This window comes from Eumetopias jubatus, unplaced genomic scaffold, assembly GCF_037043125.1.
Source record: "Eumetopias jubatus isolate StellerSeaLion01/CBP00866 unplaced genomic scaffold, mEumJub1_p1.0 scaffold_15, whole genome shotgun sequence".
Taxonomy (NCBI): domain Eukaryota; kingdom Metazoa; phylum Chordata; class Mammalia; order Carnivora; family Otariidae; genus Eumetopias; species Eumetopias jubatus.
In genome coordinates this window covers 69,965,399-69,979,701 of record NW_028274821.1, presented here as the reverse complement: position 1 = coordinate 69,979,701, position 14,303 = coordinate 69,965,399, and positions in this window count along the sequence as shown.

The following is a 14,303-nucleotide window of genomic DNA, read 5'->3' as shown; positions in this document are numbered from 1 at the left end:
AAAGAATTCTTACAAATCAGTAAGAAAAAAAATTAATAAGAAAAAGACCAACCCAATAGGGGAAGAAATGGATAGCAAGGGGCATTTGCAATGGTGTTCACAGAAAAAGAAATATGAATATCTTAATTTCTCTCATAATGAAAATATTTCTATATATGGAATACCACTTTCTTAATCTGGTAGAGTAGCAAAGATGAAAATATTTGATACTCATGGAGTAGAAAGGAGGTGTCGAGAAAACACCACTTTCTCGCATCACTGGGAAAATGTAAATGGGATTAAATTATTTATAGGGCAATTTGACTACATCTATTAACAGTTTTTTTCTTTTCCACATTTATTAAAATTTTAAATATATTCTTGTTTGCACAGAAATTCTACTTCTAGAAATTTATGCTATGTAAAATCACACATGTTCACCAAGAATGTCAAATGAGCTGGACTCAATCGGGGCAATATAATGCAATTTTTTTTTTTCACCCTACGAGCTAATTCACCTGCTCCTTTAACTCACAAAAAATCTCTGTGATTTCAAAGCATACTCCAGTATATTTAACCAAACTCTGAACAAATTGACAAATTACTTTTTTTTTTTTTTTTAGAGAGAGAGGAGGAGGGGCACCTGAGGGGCTCAGTTGGCTAAGCGTCTGCCTTTGGCTCAGGTAATGATCCCAGGGTCCTAAGATCGAGTCCTACATCAGGCTCCGTGCCCACCAGGGAGCCTGCTTCTCCCTCTCCCTCTGCCTGTCGCTCCCCCTGCTTGTGCCCTCTCTCTCTGTCAGAAAAATAAATAATTTTTTTTAATTTAAAAAAATATATTAAAAAAATAAAAAGAGAGAGAGAGAACATGCATAGGTTGGGAGGGGTGGATCTTAAGCAGGCTCTGCGCAGGCTCCGTCTCCTGACCTGGAGATCATGACCTGGGCCAAAATCAAGAGTCGGATGCTTACCCGACTGAGCCACCCAGGTGCCCCTGAACAAATTGCATTTGAAAGTTTCTCCCCTCCTCAGCTCAGGTCTGCTTCAAGGCTGGATGCCAGTTTGGGCAAGGGAGGCAAGACTGTCTTCTGCCTTCCATAGCTCCTCTTCTCCCTCCCCTCACTGCCTCCGTAGGACAGGACCCAGACAAAGAGGACATAGGCAAGGGGGCGTGGCTTCCCATGGCGGGCACTGCTGCTCCCTGGGCTGGAGGACTTGTGTGGGTGTCCCACATACCCACCTTGGGAACGTCCACTAGCAATTCCCCAGATGCCAGGGAGGCCCCTCCATCCCACTACTTTCAACTTCTGCCTTAGGCCGTGGGCTTTCAACACAGTTGGGAAGAGGCTCTCTCAAGGCGGTTCTTGTCTGTCTTTCTCCTGCTAGCCCATTTCTAGAACCATGGAACACTGGTTCTTTTGCTTGCCTCTGTGGGTGGAGGATCCCTGGCTCCCAGTAGGGCGCTGTCTCTTTCTCTCCCACCTTAGGCCAGCCCAGCCTCTCCTTACTGCCCTAGGCTCCCAAACTCAGGTCCCAGGGACTGATGCCATGTTCTTCGAAGGTTCCATCTAAGCCTTTCTCAATTGGTTTAATTCAGCCTCCCCTCTCAGGGGAGATGGGAGTAGGGAGAAATAGGAGACACGTTGACAACACTCTCCAAAGAAACTCTTGCTTCCCAGCCTCTCCAATATCTGCCACCTCCTGAATGCTGGAGTCAGGTGATGGTTTGTGCTGTTAAAAGGGGTTAAGCAATCTCAGTGGGGCCTGTCTAGGTGGGCTGCTACCTCCTTTAGGATTGCGAGGGAGATATTCAGTACTGACTGTCCTGTTTCTAGGGATTTGGAGCCTCAGCCAGAAACTGAGACTAAAACAGTCCCGTTTTAACATGCTGTTATATGCATTTACCACATACATCATTTACAGCATTGCTTATAATAGGAAAAAATAACCTAAATGTCTAGTAAGCAAATTATGGAACAACCATATGATCATCTGTATATGTCATTATAGGAAAAACTCTACATGATATATTATTAAGTTAAAAAAAAGCAGAGTACAGAATACCATAGGATCCCATTTGTATGTAAGTGGTTTTAAGAGGACATTTTGTTATATACATGGTTGTGTCTGCACAGAAGAAATTCTGGGGAGTGAAATGGTGAGCAGACCTACTATTCACTGTATATTTTTTATAATTTTTGAATTTTTACCATGATGTATTAGTTTTATCATCTTAAAACCTATTATTAAAAGAAAAAATAAAGACAAGCATAGTGCAGTGTTCCTTTTTAGAAAGCACTGCTTTTATTTACAAAAGCAAAATGCCTTCAATCAAACAATAAAGAAACATTAAAAGAAAAAGGAAGATATCTACAAAAAATATCTATAAGGAAAAAAGTAGAAAATACATACCTCATAAAATTTTTTAAAAATCCATTTCCCACCCACTCTGCCCTACCCGGTTACCACTTTTAACAGTCAAGTGTATATCTTCTTCCAGGTGTTTCTGTATGACTTTACAACATGTATAATTTTCTTTACACTAAAAATAGAATCACACTATACAGAATGTTCTTAAGCCTGAATTTTTTTTTCACTTTCAAATATAGCCTGGACCACCTTCCACGCCACCCTACTCTTCCTAGTCTTTGCAATAGTTTACCTCTGTGTGTCCCCAACCTATATACAGTTTATTTGACCATAACTTGAGACAGCTGCTCTTTTAAGCAAAGCTGTCATGGCCACCCTTACACACGCACTGAAACATCCACCATTAGATCCCTTTCATAGGACTGCTGGGGCATTTAACATGGTGAGACACTGCCAAAATTCCACACACCTCCTCTCCCTGCCAGCCCTTCACCATAAACCCCTCTTTGACAATGGCTACAGCAATGTAAGCCACCTTCTTGACACCATGATAAACCACACCAAGAGACTCAAGACCTGCAGCCTGGGACCCATGGACCTCATCAGAGCTTGTCCATCAGGGCATGACCATCCCTGCAGCTACGTGGCAGAAGAAGATGAGAGAATGATAAGGAGTGTTATATTTATATTACACAACCACAGATTAAATTTGGAATGAAAAGACAGAGTCTGCATCATCATCACTACGGTAAAACATAAATCACCCATGAAATGTCTTGCTTACGTTCAGCAGCTTTGAGCTATGCCTCAGACCCCTTGTGGTTTCCCTGTCTACTCTCTTCTGCCCTTAGATAAGCCTATGGAAATTCTCCAACCTTATGGAAAAGTGGAGTCAATAACTAGGCCCATGAAGATTCCAAACACCATGTGAGAAAGGAAAGAATGCCACTTGGTCTAGAGAAGAAAACAGCCTGGGAGTTATAAGGGTTGTCATCAAAAATCTCAAAGGGCTGTCTCGAGGACAGAGGAACAGGCTAAGCGTTGAGTAAGAGTGAAAGTTTGGAGCAACTGGGAGGCTGATTTTCAAGCTAGACCAGAGAGAACTTTCTAACCATTAAAACTGTCCAGAGCTTCTAAGGGAGGACTTCACAGCAGCCAGGACTAGAGTCAATGACATCTTTGGAAGCCAAGAGAGAAAGAGGACAATGTGCATGTCAGCATGAACAGTACTGTCTGAAGAAATCCAACTGGCTATCCCCAAGGAGCCATAGCAGTCTATATTTTATTATTTTTGTGAAATCCTCCTACCCCAAGATTCAGTTACACTTTTCTAAATCAGAAACCTGATTTGATTAGAACACGAAGAGGTTAGTCTCTCACAAAGATTTATATCAACCAAGCACAAAAAGATGGATGTACAAACCAGAATGTCAGTACATTCATTTACATTCAGCTATCAGGTAGACCAGAAACTCATGTTTGATGTTCCTTATCAAACATCCTCCTCCCATTGGCAGATAGACTCAATGGGAATTGTTGTGTCCATAGAATTTTAATTCTCAAAGTCTATCAGTCAAGACTTTGGCTTGGCCGATGCCAGGATGGGCTCTGCCCATACACTGTTGTGACTTCCCTCAATCCTCATTTGCATGGATGGTGAAACCCCTTTCAGAATGTTCTGCTCCATCCTCTCATACTTAAGTACCTCAATCCTGTCACTGATAAGTCCTGCTAGTCCAGGAGACTCTTTTTAAAGTGACTTTATAAATTTCTACTCTTATTTATTGCATTTGAGTTTCATGTCTCAAATCTCACAGGACAGATCTTTTTCTGGTAAAGAAAACATCACTTGCATAAGGGGAATAGAAGGAATTCTTCTGCACAGAGTTACCGAATATTGTACTGAGAGGCAGTATGAAGTGGTAGCTGAGAGCGCAGACTCTCCAGAGTGAATCCCAGTCCATCACTTACTATGTGACCTTAGGCAAGTTACATAATCTCCCTTGCTTCAGCTTCGTCTTCTGCAAAGCAGGGATAATGATATCTGCTCATGGGGTTTGTGGTGAGGATGAAATGAGTTAATAAATAACGTCCTTATAGCCATGCCCACACTGAGTCTGTCCCATAGAATGGTTTGCCACTATGATTACCAGGCCCTGATATAAACCCTGCCTACCTGTGTGATCCTCACCATGAGACAAGTCGTATTCTTGTCTCCACTCTACCAATGAGAAAGCAGAAGCTTAGCAATTCCAGAGAGAAAGCTGGAATTGAAACTCAAGTCACTCTCACCATGATGCCAGAATCCACTTGCTCACCCTCATCTCACTACATCTCTGCATAGATGGTAGGACCACTTTTCTCTTCATGGCAGGGGAGGGGGGACTGGAGTCTACTTTCATCACCACAGTTCATCCTTGAGCAAGAAAAATGGTCATGTTCTCTGCCTACAGTAAGGCCTGAGCTAGCTGGTGAGAAGTATAAGTTGTGCAATGTAAGCAGCTGCCTTGGCAGATGTGTCCACAGCTAAACACAATGGAAGTTTCATTTCCAGAGTCAAGAGAAAAATACCTATCCCAAAACATTCTCCATGACCTTCTCAGAGGTGGATGGGCTGAAGCAACAGGCAGCCCTTATTCGTTCTCTGCTGTAAAAATTGCCAAAAGTACAACTCTGCCAGCTCCCTATACAGTCATTGGCCCTGGCCAAGGGTCCCCTGGTCCCCCTGGGTTTACTGAACATTTGAACACAGCTCACTGAACCTATAAAGTAGAAAATGGTAAGAGGAAAGGAGAGCCAATGACTTTAAGACTCAAGGCTCCAGAAGGAACGCTCATCCATTGAAAGCAGGGTGGTACAGGAGGAGGGCTGGGTAGCTGGGCAAGTCTGAATTTCAAACTGTCCTTAATATTGTTGTATGACTTTAAGCAAGGCATTCAACCTCTCTGCCTTCTGTTTCCTCTCTACCTTGCAGGTTTATTGTGAGGAAGGGCAAATGTACATAAAATGCTGGGACTGTTATTATGGAGATGTAAAGAACCTCCATTAACCTAGGACAATCAAAGACTAGGATGGATAGAAATATTTTTCAAGGGACCAAGAAAGCTAAACACTGAAATTTTTATACATGTAAGTTAACTGCAAAGGGAAGAGAGAAAAGGAACAAATATTTTTAGTACCTACTACAGGCCAGAGATCTCATTAGGCCCTTTACCTACACTAAATCTCACAAGTCCCATGTGGCAGGTTTTATTACCCTCATTTCACAGATAATGAAACTGATCATAGGGGAGGCTTTACAAGACCACATAGCTAGTCTGTGGTATGGTGAGGCCGGGAACCAAGGGCTTTCTGACCCCATTCAGACCTCTTTCTGATCCATCATTCTACATCTGCCTCCAAAGTGAAAATGCCAGGAACTCCCTGAAGGAGAATAATGCTTGACATTTATAGAGTAGCCCAGAGCAGTGCTTCTCAAAGTATCTCTGGGGAGAACCCACTTTGTTTTGTCTTGTTTTAATTCACTAATCTATCACAGACTGTGACATTTATGAAACATAATAGAAATAAATTACTAGAAATGTAAAATTTTAAAGGACATACAAAATACTCAACTTTTTTTCCAGTAGATTCAACACACACAACATTACTCTGTCAAATTCTTATAAAATTTCCCAAGCATTTGCTCTCAGTTTTGTATCTCGTCATGGACCAGCCTTATAGACCACACTTTGAGTAGCACCGTCCTACAGTTAAAGCTCTCCACATATCCTGGAGAGAGATCTCAAAAAGTCATCTGGCTTTGCTTCCTATTTCCAGGCAAGGATTATGGGAAACTCCCAATGCTGCTGGGCTCTTTCCTTCTTGAGAGCATCTGTTGAAAGCCTCACCCCTAGCAGTGTGGGCATAAATCACTGCACCTCTTAGTAGCCTCTGTCCAGTCTGGATCAGAACGTTGGATTCCAAGGTTTATCTGAAGCTTCTAGTTCAGACCTCATCCCTTCTCCCCTAGTGTCCACACCCCGCCCCCATCCAAGATGTCTTCCCCTCATTGTCTTCTCTCCTCTGTAAACACCTGGCCATTGTCAGGCCTCCTCAGGCCATGCAGCGGCAGGAGGTAGAGTGTCACTGAGCCGATGAGGGAAGTAGGACAGGTGGAGAAGAAAACCCACAGTCACCACCTATTTAGGTTTTCAGGTGTCAGCCCTGCATATAATAGCTCTCATTATTTTCATCACACCCTGTAAGGCTAATATCATTGTCCCAATTTTATAGATAAGATTTGAAGATCAGACAGATGTTAGAGCAGGGACTGGGACTCAGATCTATCTGAGACTTGCCAGCCTAAGCCCTTAACTCCTACAGTGCAATGCCTAGTGGAAGGGAACCAACCGCTCTCAAGGCACTACCACGGCCAATCTCAAGCTGTGTAGTTGAGCGAGCCACACCTGCAAGGTCCACTGTGCCTATTCGCTCTCGCATGGCCAGATGGCAACAAATATACCAATGGCACTTCTTCACTGCCATCCCCTAACATCCCGGGGGAAATTAGGAAAGGTGTCCTCCCTCGGACCACCGGCTCCATATTGCATAACTAAAGCAGAGGCCAAGAGAAATATTTTGCAAGTCTCCCCTTTGCCTGCTCACCCCAACTCTCCCTTCAGGGCTCACCCAGGCTGAGGAGCCCCACACAGACACCACCCTGACCTCTTTCCCTCAGGCTGGACGGGGCACCCTCCTCCTCTGCAGCAATGATACCAACCATTCACTGCAGACCTGCTCTTTCCAGATTCTATATGTATCTTACCTCACTTCATTTTTACAATAGCCCTTTGAGGAAAGGTTCAATACCCTTGTTCTCCACAGAAGGTAACAGAGTGGCTCAGAGAAGTTAAGTAACTTATACAAAGTCAAAGAGATAGTTAGGAACAGAGATGGGACTGGAACAGAGGTCCCTCCATTGCAGGGCACTGCCACCTATCATGATAGATTTGCAAAGAATTCGGCTCATGGAAAGTCTCAATAAATAATTCCCCGACACCAACCAAAATCAGAAGCAGTGGGCAAAATAGGAAATGGGTTAACATTTTTATGGCAGATCCAGATAATGGAATACTGCTCAACCATGCAAAATGATATTATAGAATAGCTACTGGCATGGAAAGATGTTCTGCCTGTTGAATGAGCAAGGTAGGCTGCAGAAAAGAAAGTACGGCCCAATCCTATTTAATATACTTATTATCTAGCCATATAGATAGGTATGTACACACACACACACACACTCTTTCAAGAAAAATACAACAAATGTCAACAATGAACAAATCTGTGTGATGAGACTGGGAGTGGTCTGTGTTGTTATTTTTGTCTCTCTACACTTTCGAAAGTTTTCATACTAACTACGGCCTCCCTAGCCTTGAAAGATCATACCTGAACACAACTGGAGGGACCACATCGAGAGAGGGTGTGTGACAATAAGTACAACAGGTTGTTTTACTTGGCCTTTTTTTTTTTTTTTTTTTAATGTCCTGTGAGTGACTTAAGTATATCTTGGTCTTTCACCACCACTAATCTGGAGCACTATTTATTGCAAAAGAGTCCAGCGATTGAAATGTGGAAGGAATTGGGATCTCCCACAGCCAGAATTTTTAGTGATCCAAACTGAATTTGCTCAATGTCACTCATTGTTTATTTCTGTTGGATGCTCCCAGGGCCTGTTTATTTACAATGAAACTGTTTTCCTGATTAGCTGATGAGGGAAAGCAGAGAAACCATCCACCAGCTCTGTGCTTTTATTATACTCGATGTCACTATTGTGAAAGGCTTTGGGGTCTACAGGTACACAGTTGTCTTGGACCCCAGGAAGTGAAGGAGTTGTTCACTGGAATGTAAGAGAGGCCCCTGAGGCTCCGCAGCTGACCTCCCACCAGACCTTTCAGCCAAACTCTATTACCCCCAGATATGGACTTGCAGAAGGACTCTTGATGAGCTTACTGAGATTTTTACATGGTTATCATGTTTTCCAAGCCCCCAATTGGCTATGAGGGAGGTAGAATATTGAGGAAAATACAGCCTCTGGCATCAGAAACACCTGGATTCACATTCCACTCTCACTTACTAGCTGGGTGACTATAGACCAGCCTTGTACCCTTTGCTGACTTTCACATCCTCCCTGTAAAATGGGGATAATGCTGGGTTGTTCAGACCCCTAACTCAGCTAAGCTATGTAAGATGCTATGGCCTTCCCCAGCTGCAGCCCCCTGTCAGTAGGTTTTCAATACACTGTTAGATGTTAGCTGCTGTTAGATGAGGTGGCTAAGGTTGGAAATGCCATTGGAATTTTTATTAACTGACTTATTGACAAGTTGGTGGTTGTAGCCATAGGTGAAGATGCTGTGGCTTATCCCAAATTTAGGGGACAGCTCTCAAAACTGAAGCCAGTTCTGAGGTATAATGTATCTTCCACCTCTTCGTTGAGCAGATAAAACATAGTTACTTTGAGAAGTATATGGATACATTCAACTCTTGTACCATTCTTTACTCAGTCAACATCAAAAATATCTTTCCACGTCGGTACCTTCTCTTCTACAACATCATTTTACATGGATGAGATATAATTCAGTACCTCACAGGACAGCAAAGAGAGACAAAGGCAAAATACAATAACAGCCTCTCTACATGAGGCCCCTGTTGTGGTGCTCAGGCAGAGTCTTCCAAGGCTAGACAGGCTACATGTGGCACAACAACCCTCCCCCCCCACCCCCAATGCACGCCCACCCCTCAGCCAGAGCCCTTCCTCCGGCCAGCTCTGGCCAAAGTTAGAGCCGTGGCATGGGAGCCCACTGTGAGAAGGAGGCTGCAAGATGGAGTGAAATCATGTTCTAAAATACGGCGGGTTTTTAAGGAACGACGAGGCCGGGCAGGGGGGCTGGGAGATGGGCTGGTCAGGAAATGCCAGTTTAAAGTTAGCTCTGACCTATTAATCAGCAGCGGGGACAATGATGCAGGAGGGGCGGGAAGGCCGGACATGTGCTCGCGCCAGATTTATGGGCCCAGAACAAAGGGTGGCCTGCTCGTTTAGAGAGTCTCTTTCCCTTTTCCTCTGGCAAAACGAGGACATTGTTTGAAAAGCCAAAAAGAACAAATATTCTAAAGACTGAGGTCATTTCCAGAGATGCAACATGTCCTGATGGGGATCCATACCCTGCTGGGGGAGGGAGACTGTGCAAGGGAGCTTGGAGAGGCAGGTGGGACGCACAGTGTGAAGCAGAGGCCGCAGACCCCTTACCTGTGCTCTCGGAGGAGCTGGGATCTCTGCCTGGTGCCATTTCGAAGGCACCTGATGAGCCCACCTGAAGCCCCTCAGGATAAATCAGAAGGTTTTGTGAAGGTCTTCTATTGAGGCTGAAACGATCTGTCTCCTTCCTTCTCTGTTCTTGCAAGATTTTCCGGAAGGCTTTCCTGAGTGTGGGCTGCATAGGATGGCACGGCTTTCAGCTACCCTCACATCCAGGAGATGGTTGTGTTTCAGCGCCCTGCATCATTTCATCAGACAAGGGGAGAAGAGTCAAGTCAGGAGAGTGGGAAGGGAAGAAAGGAGAATGGGCTCATTACAAAAACAGCCAACCCAATGGAGAGGGAATGATGACTCTGATTCTCCCAGTCTTTCAGGGGGTGAGGACCAACCAGCTGAGGCCTTACAGCCTCTCCTTTCCCATGGTCACCACCTTCGGTCAAAGGCTGCTTGCCTCTTACCTGGAGCTGCCAAAAGGGTCTCCTTCACTCTTGCTTTGCTTCCTCACAGCTAACCTGTGTACAGGATGAACTTCCTAGACACATGACCATCTCTTTCCTGGCTAAAAAGTGTTTGCTTACTCTGCATTTTCTTCAGAAAAGAGGTTCAGAAACCTCAGCCTGGTGACAGGATCCTTCATGTTATGGCCCCACCTGCCTTTCCAGCTCACCTCCCATCTCTCTACAAGCCCTACCATGTCCTTTAGCTCCACAGAATTATTTTCTGTTCCCTGAACAGAAACAGAATAGAAAAATTCTAGCCATTCTTTAAGACCTAAGCTCCCTCCATGAAGGTAACCTCTCTTATGCCGAGACCCTATGCCATGTGCTGGCTGAATTAACCACTTCTTTGTCTGGGGTCCCGCGCGTGTGTTTACACTGATAATTATAACAATAATAATAATAAATAAAACAATTATAATATAGCCCTTGAAAAGACTACTTGCTTAATTGGGGGTCATTTGAAGGCTTGAATTCCATTGAATGACTTTCCAAATGAATGAATGAATGATGGCCTACTAGACAAGGTTACCCCTAAGGTATGTGGAGGCCCATGCAGATATCTTTGTGGGACCTATATATACCTAGGTTTGTATATATATATAAACAATTTGAGTCACCTAAAATCAGTGTTTCAGCACCACTCTGACAGCCCAATTTCATGTGATTCTGCAAAAGAAATACACTCTGGCCAGCAAAAAAGATGCTTTAACTAAGCAGCCCTCCTGGAACCAGGCCTAGTCATGAGTCCCTGGGTTAACCCCGTAGGCACACATCACATCCTGAAGCTCCTCTGGGTTACCTGGTCGACCCCATGCACTAACTAGGAGGATTGCAGAGCATGCCAAAGGGGAGAAAGGAGGAAGGACCAGGACCAAAGTGGGTTCAAGCTGGATTCAACAGCACCGTTTGGATGGCACAGCTGGCCCTGGCCAATCCTGATCACTGGAGAGGCTTAGAAAATGTTGGGGATGGCATTCCAAAGTTCAGGGGCCCCTGAGGCCTAGGACCCAGGCAGATTCCATACTTGCCTGGGTGGTACTGTTCCTTGGTAACCATGTGATTTATACATTTTGTCATTCCATAAACATTTACTGAGCACCTACTATGCACCAGGCACTTCACTGGAAGCTGAAGTTACATATTTAACGTTACTAATTGCTTGAGATAGCAAGTTATCTCTGCCAAGAAGCAAACTTAATAATAATACACCAAGACCTGCAGAGTGTGGGAGCATAGCTATCACTCTGCTGATCAGGAAACCGAGCCGGAAAGGGGCTGTCGTATATTCCGTGAAGGTCCAACCATGCGCTCTACTCCTGGGTGTGGTTAGAAAAGCAGCAGAGAGGTTCCTCAAAGAAAGTAAAGGGCAATCCATTGATCTCACTTCCAAAAATAAACCAAAACGTGAGGAGAGAGAGAGAGAGAACGATCACTTAGAGCCTATTCTAAGGTTCAACGGAGGATGGAAATAATGACTAAAATACATGCGAATGGCTCCACACTGTGCTTTCAGAAACTGCAGAGGCTGAGTCAGCTGGGAAAGCCTCTCAGGGCAGAGCAGCGGCAAGCGCAGTGACCCGAGGGGCAGGGGACAACGCCAGCTTCTACCTCTCTCTCTGAGCCTCCGTTCCCTCATCAGGGATCAGGACCTTCACCTGTTGTAGCAAGCTTCAAATGATATTAAAGGTCATGAACAAGCTGTGGGCGCTGAAAGCACCACCCCTGCATTGCTCATTATTAATAAAGGGGTAGAGAGACTATTCTATGACTTTCTCACCTCACCAAACAAAAACGCCCACAAATGGGAGTCCCACAACGTGGACTTTTACAAAAAGATGAGACGGTCAAGGAAAAACAGATCTCTCCTCAGACTAAACCTGAAGCCCTCAAGCACACGAGTCCATCTTGTCCTCTCAGCGTTGCCCGTGCGCATGCGCGCGCACGCACGCACACACCCTCCATAACTTGATCCTTAAACATCCCTTCCTCCAAGTCATGCTTCTCATCCTAGGGGAACTAGACCCCCAGGAAACACTTGGCAATGTTGGGAGGTCTTTTGGGTTGTTACACCTCAGATGGGGAGAGGATGAGTGGTTACTAGGATCTAGTGGATAGAGATGGGGGACACTGCTAAATATCCTACAATGCACAGGACAGCCCCCACAACAAAGAACCACCGGCCAAAAACATCAATAGTGCTGAGGTTAAGAAACTCCACTCTATGCCTTTGTTTATGCTGCCTCTTCCAAGTGTTCTCTTTCCTCTTCTCTGCTTATTTAAATCCTACCCCTCCAGGGAGAGGAAAGGCCCGATCACGAGCTGCTGGAGGTTTTAAGCCAATATAACCTTTTTGGTAATTCGGCCAGAACCAACAGAATTGTAAACACCCATACCCTTGGAACGAGTCATTTCATTGCCTAATCACACAAAGGCCTATGCACAAGGATGTTTACTGCAGCACTGGTGTGATAAGGAAAGAGTAAACACAACCTAACTGATCCCTTCAGGAGGAATCAGTCTTCGATACAATCATTTATCTACAGCCCTTAAAAGGAGTAAGGTCATTTCCCAAAAAAAGGCTGATAGGGGAAGGTCACTCAGATACATTGTTCAGTAAGGCAGCAATGTTCAGGACAGCCTTATTTATATGTCCCACTTGGTAAATAAGCAAAAGGAATGTTCATAAATATCATGATGTGTGTATCTATGGAAAATATCTATAAGTACATATAAGAAAGTGCTAATAGCGGTTGCCTTTGAGGAAGAGGACTTGGTCAGGACAATTAGAAGATTCATTTGCCATTTCATTATCCTTTAGACCACTTGGATTTTTTAACTATATGCAGGCATTTCTTTAGGAAAAAAAACAGTTATTAAAAAATTCTTAATTGGTGGGCACCTGGGTGGTTCAGTTGGTTAAGCGACTGCCTTCGGCTCAGGTCATGATCCTGGAGTCCCGGGATTGAGTCCCTCACCAGGCTCCCTGCTCAGCAGGGAGTCTCCTTCTCCCTCTGACCCTCCCCCCTCTCATGCTCTCTTTATCTCATTCTCTCTTAAATAAATAAATAAAATCTTTTAAAAAAATTCTTAATTGGCGAATTTAAGTAAAGAGGACATACATGAATTCATTGCACTATATTCTTGCAGCTTTTCTGCTGGTTTGAAAATGTTTCAAAATAAAAATTCTATGAAAACTTCTAGAAAATAAATAGGAGAACATCTTCATCACCTTGGAGTAGGTAAAGAGTTCTTAAACAGCACACACACACACACACACACACACACACACACACACACACACACACACACAAAAACTAACCTTAATGGAAAACAAATTTGACATACTGTTTTCCATTAAAGTTGAGAATTTCTTTCATCAGAAGAGACCGTGAAGAGGAAGAAGGCAAGTTACAGACCCGGAGAGGAGAACTGCAGTATGTATATCTAAAAAAAAGACTTACATCCATAATATATAAAGAACTCCCCCAAATTGATGAGAACAAGTGAACTTTTTTTTAAGATTTTATTTATTTATTTGACAGAGAGAGAGCAGGAGAGCACAAGCAAGGGGGAGCGGCAGAGGGAGAGGGAGAAGAAGGCTCCCAGCTGAGCAGGGAGCCTGATGTGGGGCTCCATCCCAGGACCCTGAGATCAAGACCCGAGCCAAAGGCAGTCACTTAACCAACTGAGCCACTCAGGTGCCCCAAGTGAACATTTTTTAAATGAGAATGTGAGTTGAACAGGCACTTAACAAAAAGGATATTCAAATGGCTAACAATCATATGAAAAGGTGCTCAAAATCATTAGTCATTAGGGAAATGCAAAATAAAACCACAGTGAAATAGCACTGCTCTCCCACCAGACGGCTAAAATCAAAAAAAACCAATAATATCAAGCAAGGATGTAGCATAACTGGATTTCTCATACATCACCAGTGGGAGCATAAAATGGTACAACCACTTTGAAAGTTCTTTGGCCACATCTACAAAAGCTTAACATTCCAATCTCACCTCCCTGACCTACCAGATTTTCCTTCTATAATCTTTCTGATCTATATCATGAGTTTACTGCTCTTTAAATTCTTCTCTAAGCTCTCAAACTTTGGTTCTGTCTAAATGGTATTTGCTGAGCACCTACTTAGTGAAGCACTTGGAAATCTT